The sequence below is a fragment of the Leptodactylus fuscus genome, chromosome 11 (genome assembly GCF_031893055.1).
Source record: "Leptodactylus fuscus isolate aLepFus1 chromosome 11, aLepFus1.hap2, whole genome shotgun sequence".
Classification (NCBI taxonomy): Eukaryota; Metazoa; Chordata; class Amphibia; order Anura; family Leptodactylidae; genus Leptodactylus; species Leptodactylus fuscus.
Window position 1 is genome coordinate 51378597 of NC_134275.1, and position 20952 is coordinate 51399548.

Consider the following 20952-nt stretch of genomic DNA (forward strand, 5'->3'; position numbering starts at 1 on the left):
GAAGGACCTGCGATAGCGCTCCTTCTCACACTTGGGGTGAAGCAGACGGTCGCTTACAGTGCTGCCAAGTCCCATCAGGGTCCCATACATGGGGTGGGATTTGTTCCCCCGCATGGAGGTCACCACAGACAGTATCCTTCTGTCACCCACCACCTGTACTGGGTCCAAGGGGCTCCCCAGGACAGAGCTGGCCCTCCTGATCAGCCTGTCAAGTCTATTTCTGTCCCTGGTTGATATACTGCTTCCCCAGCAGGCCACACCGAAAAAGATGGCTGAGGCAACCACAGAGTTGAAGAAGGCCCTAAGAAGTGTCCCCCGGACTCCGAAGGCCCTCAGCCTCCTGAGCAGGTAGAGTCTGCTGTGGCCCTTTCTGTGCAGCGCCTCCAGGTGATCAGCCCAGTCTAGTTTATTATTGAGGAGCACGCCCAGGTACTTATAGGTCCTGACTATCTCAATACATGTTCCTTGGATCTCCACCGGGGTCGGAGCACCTCTCCGTTTACTAAAGTCCACCACCATCTCCTTGGTCTTCCCAGCATTAATCCTGAGCTGGTTCTGCTGGCACCATTCAACAAAATCCCGGTTTAAGTCTCTGTATTCCCTATCATCGCCATCAGTGATAAGGCCGACTATAGCAGAGTCATCGGAGTACTTCTGTAAGTAACAGCTGGATGAGTTGTGCCTGAAGTCAGCAGTGTACAGTGTGAAGAGGAATGGGGCAAGAACTGTACCTTGAGGTGCCCCCGTACTACAGATCACAGTGTCAGACACACAGTCCTGGGCTCTCACATACTGAGGGCGGTTTGTCAGGTAGTCTAGGATCCAGTTGGACAGGTGATGGTCCACACCACCAAGGTTCAGCTTCTCCCTCAGTAGCCCTGGCTGAATGGTGTTGAACGCACTGGAGAAATCAAAGAACATTATTCTCACAGTGTTCCCGGGTTTCTCCAGGTGAGAGAGAGCTCTGTGAAGAAGGTGGATGATGGCGTCATCCACCCCAATGCCTGGCCGGTAGGCAAACTGGAGGGGGTCCAGAGCGGAGCTCACTAGGGGGCGTAGGTGTGTCAGGACCAGTCTCTCTAGGACCTTCATTAGGTGTGATGTCAGTGCTACAGGTCGGTAGTCATTGTAGCCCATCGGGTTGGGTTTCTTTGGGACTGGTACCACGCAAGATGTTTTCCACAGTTGAGGTACCACCCCCAGCTTCAGGCTCATATTGTACATGTGCGTTATAATACCACACAGCTGGTCACTGCACATTTTAAGAACTCTTGCGCTTATACCATAACTACATAACTTGCGCTTATACCATAACTATAACTACATTATAACTACTATAATACTACCTCCTATGTACAAGAATATAACTACTATAATACTACTCCTATGTACAAGAATATAACTACTATAATACTGCTCCTATGTACAAGAATATAACTACTATAATACTGCTCCTATGTACAAGAATATAACTACTATAATACTGCTCCTATGTACAAGAATATAACTACTATAATACTACCTCCTATGTACAAGAATATAACTACTATAATACTGCTCCTATGTACAAGAATATAATTACTATAATACTGCCCCTATGTACAAGACTATAACTACTATAATACTACCTCCTATGTACAAGAATATAACTACTATAATACTGCCCTGTGTACAAGTACTATAATATAATACTCCTTTACCCATCTTCAGCTCTTTATTTCCACCATATAGCGGGCTATTGGAACCCAATATTTCTGAATAGCCACGTATCTAGTAGTAAATTCCTCTTGGCACGTTGATATGTAAACTTTGTAATTCTTTATTTTAGTATTTCTACTATTTCTAATCCCACCATATATTAGAAGCTTCCTCTTTCTATTATACTACCGTCCACCGTTGCTCTAGTAAAATCATGAACAGATGAAATGGAAAGTTTGTCCAATGCAGAGAAAATGACTCTGCCAGATGAGTGTGAAGGGTTATTGCGGGTGATTTGTGGGCCTGCTTAGCACAATCTGGCGGTGAATGTCATTTTTCACTACAGGATCTCTTAAGGGACATTAGAACAAGATATCAAATGCTGAAACGCTTTTCAAAATCCCTTTTATTTATTTTTTTTATTTTTTTTACATTTTTTTAATATTTTTTTTCCCTTCCCTGTCGATATTTTCAGCCATGTGATTCCATGAAATATGGTAGATGGCAGAGTTATATTTTCTGTTTCCGCCATGCCGCCTCTAACAACAGGAGTGATTTGTAAAGCATTTGTGATAGGTATCGCTCCCCAGTGATCTCGCAGACATCTGACAGATAGCGTCCCTTATCTGCCTCCGCCGCGGCCGCCGCGCTGCGCTCTACCTTGCCACGCACTGAATCATTTTTTTATTGGGTGATCTGTCTACATTTTCTCCCGGCCTATGGTAGATCAAATTGGTGCCAAATCCATCTCTAGTCCGTCCGCCCCTCTCCGGCCTGTTATTGCCGCGCTGAGATGGCTGATTTCCAAGCAACATTTTCTTGTCTTTGTGTAAAGTTTGCAGCTCACTGACACCAATTCTCTCGTCTCTCCGTGTCCTTGGCACCGAAAGCCTGAGTCGCTTGTAAATTTTTCTCCAACCTTGCAGGGTTTTGGAAACGTTCCTTGCTGACCTGTCTGTGCTTAGAATTACAGATGGCTCTGAACTGTGCGGGTCACTATATAAAAAGGGGGTGTAAAATACAAGAAAGTAAAAAAAATTCACAATAATATACTACACACTGAATATAATTTAACCCTTAATGCAATAGGGTTTATTTTACAAGCTTCGAAGATTTTGCCAACTGTTCTGGTTAACATTGCCGAAGAGCTGAGTTCGTCATCTGTCATGCATCTAAGCTAATTCTGTGTGTTACACTCTTAGGGGGCCATTGTTTAGCCTAGTGCTCTTGCCACTTTGGCCTGTCGCTGATGACATCATAGTTGGTTATGTGACTCGGCCATTAGAAGTGGACTTAAAGGGATCCTATCATTAGAATCCCTTTTTTTTCTAAGTAACATGCAGGAATAGCCTTAAAGGTTATTCTTCTCCTACCTTTAGATGTCTTCTTCACGCCACCATTCGGTAGATATTCCATTTTCTGTGCTTTGCAAATGAGTTCTCTCGCAGCACTGGGGGCAGGCCCCCACGTTCAAACAGCACTGGGGGCGTCCTCAATTCTGCAAGAGAACTCTCCAGTGCCGCCTCCATCTTCTTCAGTAACCAACCTCTACGCGTCCTCTTCCGGCCTGGCTTTCAATCTTCTACGCATGCGCAATTGGCTCTAGCAGCGGCAGAGATGACTGCATCTGCGAGCGGCCATTTTTTTGTGGCCTCTTACGCAAGCTCTTGTAGTAAGCGGCCACAAAAAAATGGCCACGCACAGGTGCAGTCAACTCTGCCCAAGGCCCACTGGCAGAGCCGATTGCGCATGCGTAGAAAATTGAAAGCCAGGCCGGAAGACGATGCGTATAGGTCGGTTCCTGAAAAAGATGAAGGCGACACTGGAGATTTCTCTTGCAGCATTTGGGATGCCCCCAGAGCTGTTTGAGCCCTAAGGACCGCCCCCATTGCTGTGAGAGAACTCATTTGCATAAAGACGGAAAACAGAATTTTTACAAAACGACGGCACGGAGAAGATGTCTAAAGTTAAAGAATAGCAGCTTTTCTTAAGGCTATTCCTACGTGTTAGTTAGAAAAAACGGGATTCTAATGATAGGATACTTTTAAGCACAATACAAGATACTTCACTATCAGGGTTGTAGTTTCAATGTTTGAGTTCGGATTTAAGAGCTTACAATTCACAGGCCCGAGGTGTTCAGCGTAGATTTCAGTAGCACAGACTGTGTGTTCCAGATGCCATTGTTTGCTCATAATAATGAGCCGCTAGACGATGGCATTTTATTTGCTAACCTCTATATAAGTCGTTAGACAGGAAGCCGCGATACTTCTGTTTTCCTGTTCGACCAAGTTCCTTAACAGTTGAACAATGATCGAGCAGAAACAAATGTCTCACCAGTTCTCTCCTTCCTGCCCTTCACGTAGGACCTGAGAAAATCCTGTCGTCACAGATGCATTCCTTTGAATAATGTCTCAATTATGGCTGGTGGTTTCCAGAAAGTGTATTTATCCTGCCCCGGTAATACCCCCAGTCCTAATAATCAATGCAAAACTGGCCCAGGGGCCCTTTACTGATGGTGTATGGGTAAGAAACACAGGAGAAGAAAAGTATAAGAATATAACTACTATAATACTGCTCCTATGTACAGGAATATAACTACTATAATACTGCTCCTATGTACAAGAATATAACTACTATAATACTGCTCCTATGTACAAGAATATAACTACTATAATACTACTCTTATGTACAAGAATATAACTACTATAATACTGCTCCTATGTACAAGAATATAACTACTATAATACTACTCCTATGTACAAGAATATAACTACTATAATACTGCTCCTATGTACAAGAATATAACTACTATAATACTGGTCCTATGTACAAGAATATAACTACTATAATACTACTCCTATGTACAAGAATATAACTACTATAATACTACCTACTATGTACAAGAATATAACTACTATAATACTGCTCCTATGTACAAGAATATAACTACTATAATACTACTCCTATGTACAAGAATATAACTACTATAATACTGCTCCTATGTACAAGAATATAACTACTATAATACTGCTCCTATGTACAAGAATATAACTACTATAATACTACTCCTATGTACAAGAATATAACTATTCTAATACTGCCTCCTATGTATAAGAATATAACTACTATAATACTGCTCCTATGTACAGGAATATAACTACTATAATACTGCTCCTATGTACAAGTATATAACTACTATAATACTGCTCCTATGTACAAGAATATAACTACTATAACACTGCTCATATGTACAAGAATATAACTACTATAATACTACTCCTATGTACAAGAATATAACTACTATAAACTACCTCCTATGTACAAGAATATAACTACTATAATACCACCTCTATGTACAAGAATATAACTACTATAATACTACTCCTATGTACAAGAATATAACTACTATAATACTGCTCCTATGTACAAGAATATAACTACTATAATACTGCTCCTATGTACAAGAATATAACTACTATAATACGGCCTCTATGTACAAGAATATAACTACTATAATACTACTCCTATGTACAAGAATATAACTACTATAATACTACTCCTATGTACAAGAATATAACTACTATAATACTACTCCTATGTACAAGAATATAACTACTATAATACTGCTCCTATGTACAAGAATATAACTACTATAATACTGCTCCTATGTACAAGAATATAACTACTATAATACGGCCTCTATGTACAAGAATATAACTACTATAATACGGCCTCTATGTACAAGAATATAACTACTATAATACTACTCCTATGTACAAGAATATAACTACTATAATACTACTCCTATGTACAAGAATATAACTACTATAATACTACTCCTATGTACAAGAATATAACTACTATAATACTGCTCCTATGTACAAGAATATAACTACTATAATACTGCTCCTATGTACAAGAATATAACTACTATAATACGGCCTCTATGTACAAGAATATAACTACTATAATACGGCCTCTATGTACAAGAATATAACTACTATAATACTACTCCTATGTACAAGAATATAACTACTATAATACTACTCCTATGTACAAGAATATAACTACTATAATACTGCTCCTATGTACAAGAATATAACTACTATAATACTGCTCCTATGTACAAGAATATAACTACTATAATACGGCCTCTATGTACAAGAATATAACTACTATAATACTGCCTCCTATGTACAAGAATATAACTACTATAATACTGCTCTTATGTACAAGAATATAACTACTATAATACTGCCCCTATGTACAAGAATATAACTACTATAATACTACTCCTATGTACAAGAATATAACTACTATAATACTGCTCCTATGTACAAGAATATAACTCCTATAACACTGCACCCTAGAAGAAAAGCTCTGCTATGACCAGAGTAGTCATTAGCTCTGCCAGTCTTGTATACTCTGTAGTGTGACTTCTTCCTCCTGGTTGATATATTGATGATGGCCGCTGCTTATTATATGATGTGATATTACACACATTTCCTTGCCCTGTACAGTGATTGATCGGTCTCGGCGTTTGTTGTTCTGACTCTGGATTAGACAGATCTCAGAGTTAGTCACAGGCCGTATGATTCATCCCCAGGACCTCACAACGAATAATGTGACTACAGGGAATGTGTTGTACAATCTTCACGGATATACGCCATGTTTCTAATTACTGTAAAGCGAAGCTTTTTCTTTCCAGCCCCTTATACTTCTATAGAATGGAATTATTTTCTGGGCAATTTCCTAATATTCAGGGATTATTCCTAGAGGTCGCTCCAGTTCTCTTAGTGATACAGATGTTGTCTATGGCTTATTGTACTATTATATAAGATAGATAGATAGATAGATAGATAGATAGATAGATAGATAGATAATTAATTTATTTGGACTAAAACAAATTTTGGAACCAAACTGGCAGAACCCTAAGTTGAACAATACTTGAGAGGTTCATAGTTTTGCTCGTGTGGGGTAGGCGACTATGACTAAATCCTTAATTCTGCCCCATAGGCACAACAATATTTGCAGTGATGCTCGAGGCCGGTTCATGGCCCCTGATTGTGAACAGTTAAGCACACAACTACTTTTCCAGCATTGTGTAACAGGATATTTTAGGAGGCTTGTGAAATAGTTTGTGATGTGGCGCGCTGAGGTCATGCGCTGTAAATAGACCAGTGGGTTTCTCGCTTCTCGGCTCCACAGATGGGATGAGATGGGAAAATTGCTCTAGGAATCCGCAACGTGAAAGAATCCTATCATCAGATGACAATTATTTGTAAAATCTGCCCAGGGATGAGGAGAGATCACAAAATAACTTGGAAGATTTCATATTTGAAAGCAAAGACTAGAAAACCTTAGAACTGGCAGTTTAAAGCTGAGTTCACACTGGGTATTTTGGTCAGGATTTTGGGGCCGTATCCGCCTCAAAATCCTGACCAAAAAGACGTCTCCCATTGAAATCAATGGGAGCTGGTCAGTCTTTTTTTTCTGGGAGCCGTTTGTTCCGGCTCCTAGAAAAAAGAATGCACATGCTCATTCTTCAGGCGGATTGTGCCTCGCGAATCCACCTGAAGACACTCCCGACTAGGCTCATTCATTTGGACCTAATCCGGATCTCAGTGCCGCGACTGGATTTAACCACAACGCGTGATAAACTTACAAGGTAGTCTCAACCAGTACAATGAATCAGGAGCATGAACATCCGAGTCAAAATCGGGAGACGAACACAAACAATGAGGATGTACAAGAACCATACAACTAAATAGCAGGCACCTGGCTGAGGAGGAAGAGGGTTTACATATTACTCCTCAGCTGCTAATTGGATAAACCTAGAAAAACTTTGAACACTGCAGAAGCTTCACGGGTCAGCATGGTAACCTTAAAGCAATGGCAGCCCCAACAAAAGAAAAATATACCTATAGGATCTAACCGACTAGGTGGTCTTAAGTCGGGATCTATCCAGATGCAGACATTGAGTCCTGACAATCTACATCTGAATGGATCTCTACTTCACAGGACCTATTTGGTAAGTTTATTTTTCTTTAATTTTTTTTGAGCTCTCATGCCCTTACCGTATGTGGTGTATCACAAATCGGTGTTAGGTACATTGTTTGTTGTTGTTCTGTCCATTTAAACCCATTTTTACTTAGGTGTACCTTTCTATATGATGGGATCCTCATTAGAAAAAAAAAATAGTATGGGGCATCAGGGAGAAGATACAGGGACAGTGGCAATCACATGGACTATTTGTGACTTTTTGGAGAACAAAGCAGAAGAAACGAAAGTCATGAAAATTGCACTTCATGCAACTTGTGTGACATTGTGTTTGTAGAACATGTGATCATCTTACTTGATGAATGCCAAACTGTTCTTATAGACTATCTAGTTTGATATTCCTGGAGGTTCCCCCTCTCTCCCTTGATATCAGATATAAAATTATAAAGGTAGATGAGTCATGTTGGACAACCTGACCAATCCTTTGTTTAGACAAGACATAGAGCTCCACTTTAGTTGTTCAACCTGTAGCTATTTCTTCTGACTCCTCCATGAACTTGCATTTCCAAAGGATGGTATAGCTCAGTGATGGCGAACCTTTTAGAGTCCGAGTGCCCAAACTGCATCCCAAAACCCACTAATTTATCACAAAGTGCCAACACGGCAACCTTATTAATGTGCGGATCCACAATTGCACACAATTACAGACCTGCAAAATATGGTCATACAAATGGGGCTTTATAGAGCTTTTTGCTCTACTGTGACCCTCACACAGTCCAATTTGCTCCATAGTGACCCCCACACAGTACAATCTGCTCCACAGTGGTCCCCACACAGTACAATCTGCTCCACAGTGGCCCCCACACAGTATAATCTGTTCCATGGATGGTTGCCCAGATAGAGGGCTCTGAGTGCCACCTCTGACACCCGTGCCATAGTTTCGCCATCACGGGTATAGGTTATTATATGTAGGTCCATCCAGTTGGGTTGGATCCAGTTGGTTAATGCTCATGGTACCAGTCAGATTGGGTGGGAGAGCATGCATGAACAACCCCTATAACTTTCCATTGTTGGAGTATCTTCTGTTTTGGTCAGTTGAAAGACTCCCTTGGGTTTATGCTTGCCACTAAAACTTTCCCATTGACAACCTGGTAAGATCAGTGATATAACCATGAAGTGACTGAACCCTGGCAGACACTGTTGGCTTTGTGCTGTAATTTACAGCAAGGTTTATATTGAAACAATAACTCGTCACACCCAAAACCACCCAGAGATATTGGGCAATAATATATAATAATGTCAGTAATAGGATATTGTCAAATTGTTCTGCATGATATAAAAGCTGTTCTAATAAAAGCTTGTGAATCAGAGACTTGGCTCCTTCATCTGCCTAAACATGGATCCGTCCAACACGTGACGATTACACAAGCCCTGCCCGGAGGATCTACCTGTTTACACTGAAATCAAAAATGTCCTTGTTTTGGAAAAAGAATTTTGATGATGGAAAATTATCACTGCCCAATACATGAGGAAGGAACTAGAAATGAGCAAGAGACCAAGGAAAGTGGGCGCAACTCACGGTATTACAGAAGAGGAGTGTGTTGAATTTGGCGGGGGCAGTGACTGATCCATATAGGTCATGGTGCTATTGAAATTGGGACAGGGGTCAAAGTAGCAGACCGGGTTGACCTCAAGCTGCCCATGCATGTATGATAAATGATGGCTGAACCTGTCTGTTTTTGTGGGTGCGGCTGATCATCTAATGTGTATGGCGGTGTATCAACTTTCACCTGATGTCAGTAGATGAAATGTATCGAGCAGTTGGAGTTTAAAGGGATCCTATCATTAAAAAGCTATTTTTTTGTGACTAACACGTAGGAATAGCCTTAAGAAAGGCTATTCTTCTCCTACCTTTAGATGTCTTCTCCAGGCCGCCGTTCATTAGAAATCCCGTTTTTAGTCGGTATGCAAATGAGCTCTCTTGCAGCACTGGGGGCGGTCCCCAGTTCTCAAACAGCAATAGTGGCGTCCCCAATGCTGCGAGAGAACTCTCCAGTGCCGCCTCCATCTTCTTCACGAACGTGTCTTCTCCCGGGGGTTGGCTTCAAACTTCTAGGCCTCAGGCAGAGCCGACTGCTCATGCCCACAGCCACAAGAAAAATGGCCGCTTACACAGTAAGTCTGTGGCCATTTTCTTGTGGCCTGTGGGCATGAGCAGTCGGCTCTGCCTGAGGCCTAGAAGTTTGACCCCCAACGCCGGAAGAAGACGCATGAAGAGGCCGTTCCTGAAGAAGATGGAGGCGGCGCTGGAAAGTTCTCTTGCAGCATTGAGGACGCCCCCAGTGCTGTGAGAAAATGCATTTGCAAAACGGGGATTTCTACTGAACGGCGGCGCGGAGAAAACTTCTAAAGGTAGGAGAAGAATAGCCTTTCTTAAGACTATTCCTATGTGTTAGTCACAAAAAATTGCTTTTTAATGATAGGATCCCTTTAACGTATTCAATCTTTATAATCTCATGTGAAACAAGCTGCAGCCAGAGGTGTCTAACAGATTGGGAAATAATTTGACTGATGGCTATCGGATGTCTTCGGCATTAAGGTGGCCACACATATTAGATTTTTCTTTAGCCAGAATGTCTCTTGTCAAACAATTTGTCATTGAATGGTAGGAAATCTGAGCATTGTGTGGTGGTTTTTACCTTCCTTTTACATTTGTAGACAGCATTATAGTGTACAGCACTATTATTTAGGGAACTATATGGAAGTGTTGTGTGGCCAATGTGTGACACTGTTATTTGGGCATTGTATGTTATAGTTAATGTGACTGTCCACCATGGTAGGTGGATGAAACCAAGTTCTCTGCGCTATAATGACTTGATAGAATATACCTTTACTATTGGAGCAAGGCTATGGAATGAAATATATAAACAGACCTGCAACTTTATAGTAGCACAAGACGTAGAAACCAGACAAACATCCGCGTATTGGTATCTCCTGTATCCATCTTCCTCTGCATAAACCTGATTTTCAGGTTTCCCTTTAAACATCTGAAGATTCGTTCGCTTTTTGCCGGGTATAATGATATGTAGACTATCAACTCAATCGTCCTTTAACCTAGTATGTACCTTCCACCTGCAAACACATGTAGATAGGCTGATAATGTGTTATACCTAGTGCAGGATGTGAGGGGTGGGGCATGACACTAGGATGAGGTCAGCCTCAGAACTCTGCATGACACAATGTAACAATTTTGTTCAGAATGTTCCTTAAAGCCGAACTTACACTCTCCAACTCCAACCCTTTGCATTCTTTTATAGAAAGTTGGAACAGATGGATTTTTTTTTTCCTCTCGCCCCCACAAATCCTGAGCAATTGGTTCTTTTAGTTTGTGCCCCATAACCAAATTAGGCTCTAAACTGTCAGGTGGGCGGTTCTTGGTGTTCTGCTCCAATACAAGGGCCGCCCGCTTTGTAGTGAGCCAACTAGCATCTTGGGTGATGAAACTAACAAAAATAATTCCTCTGTAATAAGGGACTAGAGGAAAAAAATCCAACTGAGTAAGAGTCAGTCAACGGTGCATAAAGTCGGAGTTGGTGCAACTGGTGAAAGGTCCCCTTTAAAGGAATTAAACCATTAAAACATGTTTTTTTTTTCTAATGACCACGTCGGAATAGCCTTAAGAAAGGCTATTCATCTCCTACTTTTTGATGTGGTCTCCGCCGCGCCGGTCATCCAAAATACCGTTTTTTCCCGGTGTGCTAATGAGTGTCCAGCAGAAATGAGGGCGTCCCCACTTTGGCCGGAACTGGGCAATCCAGCGACGCCTTCTTCCTGATCTGCCTCCTCCCCTTCTGTGTCCTCTTCTTTCGTCGTCATGGGTGATGCATGCGCAGTCGGCTCTGGAAGCGAGACCCTGTTAGAGCTGACTGCGCATGCCGACTGGCGGCAATATTAGCGAGGCCGCAATTGCGTGCATGCGCAGTACACTCCATGAAGTATTTGCCGGACAGAATGTACCACGCATGCTCAGTAAGGTCCGTACAGCCCTCCAACGCCTGGATGAGTTCACTCGCGCGCTGGAGGGCTGTACGGACCTTACTGAGCATGCGCAGTACACTCTGTTCGCCAAATACTTTGTGGAGCTTACTGCGCATGCGCGCAATTGAGGCCTCGCAAATATGGCCACCGGCCGGCATGCGCAGTCAGCTCTAACAGGGTCTCGCTGCCAGAGCCGACTGCGCATGCGTCACCCATGATGATGAAAGAAGAGGACACAGAAGGGGAGGGGGCAGATCAGGAAGAAGTTGTGGCTGGACTGCCCAGTTCCAGCAGCAGTGGGGACGCCTCCATCGGCGTATGAGCGCTGGGGCCTGCCCCCATTGCTGCCGGACACTCATTAGCATACTGGAAAAAAACGGTATTTCGGATGACAGGCACGGCGGAGACCACATCAAAAGGTAGGAGACAAATAGCCTTTCTTAAGGCTATTCCGACGTGGTCATTAGAAAAAAAACATGTTTTAATGGTAGAATCCCTTTAAGCAATGCCTCCCAAATAACAACATGTACAACCCTGCCTGCTCCTGAGGTGTCCCCTATTTCATCTGCTGACCCTCTATTCTATAATTACCCGGGGTCCAGACGATGTTTGTGCTCATTATTTTGGTTTTCCTTCTTCTGTCTATGAATGTTTCCAGTCTGTTCCTCTTGTTGTTCTTGGATTCGGGCAATATTTTGTGTATTACACGCCGTTCTGGGGCTGCATTCCTAGGACTTGAAGCCGGCGCAGACATTTACAATAAGTCGTGCGGATGAGAGATTACTTATGTGGCTTAAGACGCGAAGTGGAAGAATTTGAGTAGGGACGGAGCATTTGTGGTCAATAAATGGAAGTTGTTCTTGTTGTTATTAAAAATACTTTCATATTTTTTATTATAATTTACTATTTTTATCATCAGAAACCATTTTACCTTTATTGGCTGCAAATGACAAAGATGCGGCAACTAATCTAATCCTAATGACATAAACATTGCCCGTAATTGTTGATGTCGCCGAGCTTCCTGAATTGAGTGAAACTGAATTGTAATAAGCTGCCAATTGTTAGTGGGTTTTTTGCTTGTTTTTGTGTACATTGCATTTTTTATTAAGGGTGCACGCACACCATTTTCTTATGTCTCCCAATAAAAGGGGTACGAGTTTTTAAATTGCCCACTCTCTCATGGATAACTTAGGTTAGGTTCACTCTAGCGCCAGGTTCTCCTTCGTTTGGATCTGTCGGAGGACCTGAGCTAGGATGGCTACGCTAAAACGGTGGTTACGACTGGAGACCGTCGCACCCCATTGATTATAATGTTTTGAAACTGTATCGATTTTCAAGCCCAGTCTTACTGACTGTGAGGGTCCAGTCACTGATACTAGCGATAAACAGGTTCATAATGAGCGAGGATTGTTTCTAATTTACCAAACTTGAGATTTTTTTTTGGATTTGCCACCCATGAATTACCATTATAAGGTTTAATTATGAGGTGCGGAAACATAATATAAAACCGCCTATACACACCTCCCACGTGGTGCCTGGTGCTTCATCATGATCTTCTTTGACCATCTCCTGGCCTCCTATAGCCACTTGTGTGATTGCTGAGTCCCAGGCGACTGGAAGACAACCAAAGAGGGCAACGATAAATACTGATCACTACGAGGGAGCACAAGAGGGGTGGGGGAAGGTGTATACATCTCTGTGCCTCTCCCCCTAGGCCTTTGCTTATTATACCGTGAAGAAACCCCATAGCATAATAGTAGCAGCTCTGATTAAGAGTGAACAAGTTCTGTTAAAGACTAAACTGACAGGTGAACCATGTGAATATTCTCAAAATGGATCTCGCCTGGGAGATCTAGCTTGGAACCCTGCCGGTCATAAGAACAAGGGTCTTTAGGAATGAAGGAATGAAGCATGACTGGTCGTGCCCTTTGCTGAATTTTAATCCAGGACCCCAGATTTGCAAAGAAACCATGTTAGTCACTTTTACCACCAACAACTCATGGCTACCAACATGTGCTCTTACCCTACAACGCTACTCTGCCGCCTCATTGCTTTCAGATTTTGGCTCTGGCATATTCCCAGGTGCACACATCTCCTCTGAACACCCTTTCCTTGCTGAATGCTGCTCATGTAGAGTGCATGTATCAGCTGACTTGCATGTGCACCAACTAATGTGTCCCTAGCTAATTCATGAGCACCTTGGGCTACTTAGGTTTGTTTTGCTCTTTCACGGGTATCTGAGCAATTGGGTTCCATGAAATTTTGGAAACATGTTGTTCCTGACCTTACTTCTGCCTGTTGTCTTTGTTCCTCTGGGATCCTGTTGCTGATCTTGGCTATCCTTTTGACTAATATATCTTCACAGCTGTCCTGACCCCTTGGCCTGTCCCTCACTACGTTTCTGCCTGACTCTTTCGTACTGAGCAGTGATGTCCCTCAGACCCTCGCCAGGGGACAATACCTGGACCACTGATCTGATGGTCTAACTGCAGATAAGTTCAGAGGGCACTAGAGAAGAAGCCGTAGAAATAAAAAAGTGCCTGCCCAACAGCAATGTATGAAAAATGGCAGCATCTATCCTATACATGAATGTTACATGTCCTATAGGGCTCTGGTGTCACTTGGTCCATAGAGATGTAAAGTCTAATAGTAGATCCTCCCCGATCAACAATTGATCCTAGAATAAATCATTTTTGTGACCTAACCCCTTTAACTGGCCTGAATTTAATCCCAGTACGATATAAAAGGATCAGTGGTAGATGAAGAGGCAAAGAAGTAAAATCTTAAATTATCCAGCCAGAGCCAGATATTTGTCTCTATGATACTTGTTGTTTATGTAAAGAAACCCTTCATCTGCGTCCTACAAAGAACATGCCAAGTAGAAAAGCCTTCCCTTTTGTCCCTCTCACCTCCATAATATCAAGGGTTAAGTATGAGAACAACAACATAGAAACTGAAGTCCAGCCAATTCTGCATTTTCTATGGACTTTTATAGAAATTCCCTGTTTTAATCCTCAGCAACCAGTATTGTGCAAATCTTGGTGTGTTCTGTGCCTGTCCTGGAGGTCTGGACTGTGACGTCCACATATGTCTTGTATTAGTGCAGATACAATAGCAAAGCTGTAATAGACTTGTAGTAGGACAGTAAGAATAAAGTATCCAGTACAAGTGGAGATGAGAAGTGTCCGCCCTTAACCTCATGGGAATTGTGACAATATATGGCATCTGTTGAGTTACCTACAAATCTTGTGCCATACATATCGGATATGTTGTACTTAAAGGCAAGTTAAGAAAAGACATCTCATGTTAAGCAATCTTCAAGTCGCTATCTGTTTTAGAACTCAAGTTTTAGAAACAAACCTACATGAGGGTTCTTCTCTCTGAAGGACCTGACACAGCCATGAGGACCTGGCAGACAGCCCATTGATATCAAAGGCCATCTAGTAATGCTTCATTTCTCATATGGTCGCAATGGGAAATTGGACAACAATTGCTGGATTCTGATCATCTGTAGATGACTATAGCCATGACAGCTGATCGGCAGAGGTTCCTTCATAGTCTCCAACACCCATCTCCCACTTCTGATATCCCTAAAGCAATATAACAAATGAATTTCTGCTTAACAAGGAAACCTGGTGAGACCGGCCAACCATCTAAAGCAGGGGTCCTCAAACTTTTTAAACAGGGGGCCAGTTCATTGTCCCTCAGACCATTGGAGGACCAAAATATAGTTTAAAAAAAAAAAAAAAAAAAAAAAAAAACTATGAACAATTTCCTCCCCACACAGTATTAAATGCTCCACAGTAGCCCCCTCCCCACACAGTATTAAATGTTCCACAGTAGCCCCCTCCCCACACAGTATTAAATGCTCCACAGTAGTCCCCTCCACACATACACACATAGATACTGAATTCCCCATTAGTGAGCGATACAGGCGACAGCACGAGTGCCAGCAAAGAGGTCTCTGCGTGCCACACGTGCCATAGTTTTGCCATCTCGGCCCTAGGAGCTTCATTATAGGTGCACCCCTGCTGGTGGGCTGGAAAAATGTCCTTGGCAGTCTGCATGTGGCCCACGGGCTGTATTTTGAACTGATCTGAACTTCATGAAAGATTATGAATATCAACATGCTGATCTCTTTTGTTCTTGGGGAAGGTAAGCTGTAACTGGAGGAGACTGGAGAAAGCTTAGTCTAAGCCTAGCATGCATGTGTATGGAGTGGTTATGAGGAATAGCTGCTGACGGAGCAATTGTTCAATCATCTAACCTGTATGGTCATCTGTAATGTGGGCGGCAGCAAATATTTCCTAATTTCCTGTCCTGCCTGATATTTTGGCTTGAACCCAACCTCTGAAACCTTGCCACTTATCCTTACGTCTTGTATGTTCCTGACTCTTGAAATATTGCCATCTGCTTCATCCATCTGCCTGGACCTGACCATCCTCTTGCCTTGTCAAACCAGTTTGGTAACACACAGGGTGCACAACCCACTGACCCTAATGGTGTGTGGTCTACCATTGAGATTACCAGCAGATCTTGATGATTAAGATGGATTGTAACACAAAGCCTAGTAGACACTTGCAGAATGGTGCAAACCAATATCCTACACAGTCATGACATTTTGGGCCTTGTCTTGTGACTACAACTTGACTACAACATCGCCCTTTAGTCTTACAATTCTCGTTTAAGGACACGTTGATCCAAGGTTTTATACTGACTGCCAGATTTGGAAGGTATTTTTTCCCTTGAAATGGAGCAATTGGCATGAGCCTCGTTTTTTTTTTTTTTTGCCTTCCCCTAGATCGACACTGTAGGGGATTGTAGGGTTATAGGTTGGACTTGATGGACTGATGTCTTTATCCAACCTCATCAACTATGTAACTATGTTCTACAGTATAAGCAAATGCAACTATAGGCAAAAGGCTCATGGCATGACTCGAAATACGCGGCTACCCATGCTGGGAATTGGGACACCAGACCTTCCTCTTTGCCCATCTCACACTCTATGAAATAAATGTTGCAAAACTAAGTTTGTTACCCACTGAGCAGCAGACGAGGAATTTTGGGCATTCGCCAGTAGCATCTTGCTCCATGTACGTTATGTTGTTCATGCTGATAGCGGGCATAAGACTTGGCATCGCATCCAAGAATCCAGAAAACGTCTCTGCTCATAAACACTTAGAAGCATTTCACACTTTATCCTATTAACTTCTATCATCACAGCCAAAGGGTTAATGCGCTTCTTCCTTGTGGGTTATTTTTTTTTTTTAATTTTTACAAGGCTGCCATGAAGATATCAGAGAGTCAACTTCTGTGCACGCTGCGCCTGGCACTGGGGACCCCGGGATCGGTGTAGATTTATAACTTCCTACAGAGATTAGAAACTTTTTATCCATAATTGCCGTCTTTGAACATCAAACAAGTCTCTGAGAATACTGTTGGGTCGTAACCAAGATGAATCTGTTTATGCCCCTTGAAAATGGAAAGAAATTGCAGATTGCAATTGGAATCAGAATTCTGATTTAAGTTGGTGTTTCTTTTAACTTTTGGAAGTGATCTGGGTTTTTAGGAAGGCAGAAAAGATGTGATTTCCGAAGTAGTCCAATGGAGGAACACTTGTCCTCTGCTACATATGTACCAACTATCCGAGACTTAGAAATCTTCCCTTATAAAGGATGTCCAAATAATCAGGTAGACTCCTCTTTCCTTCACGCCGCTGCCCTGGGGAAGGGACCCGGTTTTTGGTTTTAGCGCTTCAGTGGTCACGTCTATGACCCTGATGGTCATGTGTACTAGTCACTATGTAATCTTACAAGTGAATGAATCTCTACAGTGATGACCTACATGTGATTGTTGAGGCCAATGATTGTCCTGTAGGTGGAAAGTTAACTTCACGGGTGTATCGCCAGCACCGGAGACAGACAGAGGCCCCTTCACAGGACATAGGGGTGAAGAACAAGAGTCACTTATTTTTATTTTAGCTCCTTCTCTGCTCTAGGCTCCCTTTGGGGGCCCATAACCCTTTAAAGGGATCTGACAAGTGATTATCAAATATTTCTCATGGTGAACTTTACCGAACTATTAGGGAAACCCAGTTAAACTCTGAACATATAATGCAATGCTATATCTTTATTTTATCAATCAGTAGAGACCAGGACTATGTATCTTTGCTGGATGTGTAGAATTGCCCTGTTCATTTATTTTGAAATGTAAACTGAACTTTATTTAAGGTGGACGGCTGTATCACTCTAAATTTAGTTCTGTCTGCAGGCAGTAGGTTATAGAGCAGGAGGAGCAGAGCATATTGTACATAGTGTCCTATACACAGGCAGGTTATAGAGCAGGAGGAGCAGATTGTACATAGTGGCCTATCTACAGGTTATAGAGCAGGAGGAGCAGAGCATATTGTACATAGTGTCCTATACACAGGCAGGTTATAGAGCAGGAGGAGCAGATTGTACATAGTGGCCTATCTACAGGTTATAGAGCAGGAGGAGCTGAGCACATTATAAATAGTGTTCTATTTACAGACGGCAGGTTATAGAGCAGTGCAGATTGTACATGGTGTCTTATCTCTCCAGGTTATAGGGCAGGAGGAGCGTATAGTGGTTAGACTTGGTATTGCAGCTCATCTCTGACCATTTGAATAGGACTAACCTGCATCATGGCCATGTGACCAATGGACATAATGCCATTGCCTGAGAAAGAGAAAGTGAAGCGCAGTATCATAGTCCTGGATAACCCCTTTAAGTTGGCCATAGACTTTAGACTATTGGCTTGCTCTCAAGGAATATAAGCCACCTTCACAGTTGTCTGGCAGAGCCTTGATCTCCTTTCCCAGTTTAATCACATGTACCCTTGGTTACACTAAACATACATGTGTCTCGGGGTATTGGGAAATTAGCGTTTCTGCTAATAGCTTTTAAAGCTGTATGACCACCTTTAGCCCCCTTGTGATAAGATAAGATAAGATAATCCTTTAATAGTCCCACAGTGGGGAAATTTCAGTATGTTACAGCTGCATAGTAATACAGATACATGATAATACACAGTAAATATTACAGAAGTAGTAGACACACATATGCTGAGAAAGATATGCTAGGAGTCCATAGCAGCTTAGGAACAGAGAAGAAAGAAGGAGGACATTCATAATCATTAGTTCTCTGTGCGGAGTGATCTTCGCTTGGTCTGATGTAGATTATACAGCCTGGTTGCGGTTGGAAGGAAGGACTTGCGATAGCTCCTTCTCACACTTGGGGTGAAGCAGACGGTCGCTTACAGTGCTGCCAAGTCCCATCAGGGTCCCATACATGGGGTGGGATTTGTTCTCCTGCATGGAGGTCACCATGGACAGTATCCTTCTCTCACGCACCACCTGTACTGGGTCCAAGGGGCTCCCCAGGACAGAGCTGGCCCTCCTGATCAGCCTGTCAAGTCTATTTCTGTCCCTGGTTGATATACTGCTCCCCCAGCAGGCTACACCGAAAAAGATGGCTGAGGCAACCACAGAGTTGAAGAAGGCCCTAAGAAGTGTCCCCTGGACTCCGAAGGCCCTCAGCCTCCTGAGCAGGTAGAGTCTGCTGTGGCCCTTTCTGTGCAGCGCCTCCAGGTGATCAGCCCAGTCTAGTTTATTATTGAGGAGCACACCCAGATACTTATAGGTCCTGACTATCTCAATGCATGTCCCCTGGATCTCCACCGGGGTCGGAGCACCTCTCCGTTTACTAAAGTCCACCACCATCTCCTTGGTCTTCCCAGCATTAATCCTGAGCTGGTTCTGCTGGCACCATTCAACAAAATCCCGATTTAAGTCTCTGTATTCCCTATCGTCGCCATCAGTGATAAGGCCGACAATAGCAGAGTCATCGGAGTACTTCTGTAAGTAACAGCTGGAGGAGTTGTGCTTAAAGTCAGCAGTGTACAGTGTGAAGAGAAATGGAGCAAGAACTGTACCTTGTGGTGCCCCCGTACTACAGATCACAGTGTCACACACACAGTCCTGGGCTCTCACATACTGAGGGCGGGTTGTGACGTAGTCTAGGATCCAGTTGGACAGGTGATGGTGAGTGAGCTCTAGATAAGGCTTTATATTTGTAGTAGCATGAATTGTAATGTGTTGTCCGCTGACTGCAATGGGACCTTCCAGAATAGGACAAACCTCCTTAATTCCTATAGTGCCAGCCACATCCTTACTGGTCACATTCCTTGACGTATTCCTTGTCGTCTTGCTCCAAAATATCAGACATTGGACGTTCGATACTTGAGAATGAACCGCTTATTAAGAGTAGACTGTAGGGTACATCCATTCATCTTGAAGGTCCAATGAACAATAGCCAGGAGGGGATTCTTGCCTCTCATCTTCTTTCTTTGAGTTATTTTTCCATCACAATAAATCTGCTACCACTACAGGATATTGGCAGGCGGCCACCAAACTCCAGAGTTACTGAGACGCGTAGAACTACTGTATCTTACATTTCAATAGCCCTTGTTCTCTCATGCATTTGCACACTTGTCCTCGGGCCTTGGATAACGGAGCATGTTCCTTGGTTGTTATGGAGGCAATGAAGGATACATTAGTGCAGGTGGATGTATGACATTATCTGCGCCATTGACTAAATCACTCGCTGAGAGGTCATCCGGAATACACGTTCGGCTCGTTCCATCCCCGGGACACATTTGGGGCTCAGTTCATTACAATAAACAAGTGGTACATGATGTAGAGTAAAAATAATGATCTCAGGTGAGGAGATGTATGGAGTAGATAAACGCTTCTATCCTGGTAAAAGTGGTATAAACAGACCTATAAAGAGAAGGCCGCGGACTGTGCATCTATTAAGTCTGCAAGTCATGAACCTGTCTTCTGTCCAGCCAGCAATTAGTCACAATTTATCTTTTGGTCCCAGTTCTTGGGTTATGCTTGGCATCTTCTTGCCTGTGCTTGTTAGGAATCTTTCACCATCACTCGGTGCCTGTGCTCTAAGGTTATTCGGGTTCTTGTATGTGTAAAGGTGTGTTCTGGACCAGGTCTTCTTGCCTGCACCTGTCCTGGTCTCTCACAGCCCAGCACTTATAACCAACCTCTGCATCACCTATATACATTTCTTCTCCACTGCCTTGGTACTTCGCATAGGCTACAGCAGGGGTGCTCACACTTTTTCAGCATGTGAGCTACTTTATGAACTGACCAAGGCAAAAGATCTACTACCCACTTCTTGT

At 42.8% G+C, this 20952-nt stretch overlaps 1 protein-coding gene across 2 annotated transcripts in view; it reads left to right on the forward strand.

Moving 5' to 3' along the window:
- DIAPH2 (diaphanous related formin 2) overlaps nt 1-20952 on the forward strand; it is an 824584-nt gene that overhangs the window by 12345 nt on the left and 791287 nt on the right. The gene's annotated exons all lie outside the window — the stretch shown is intronic.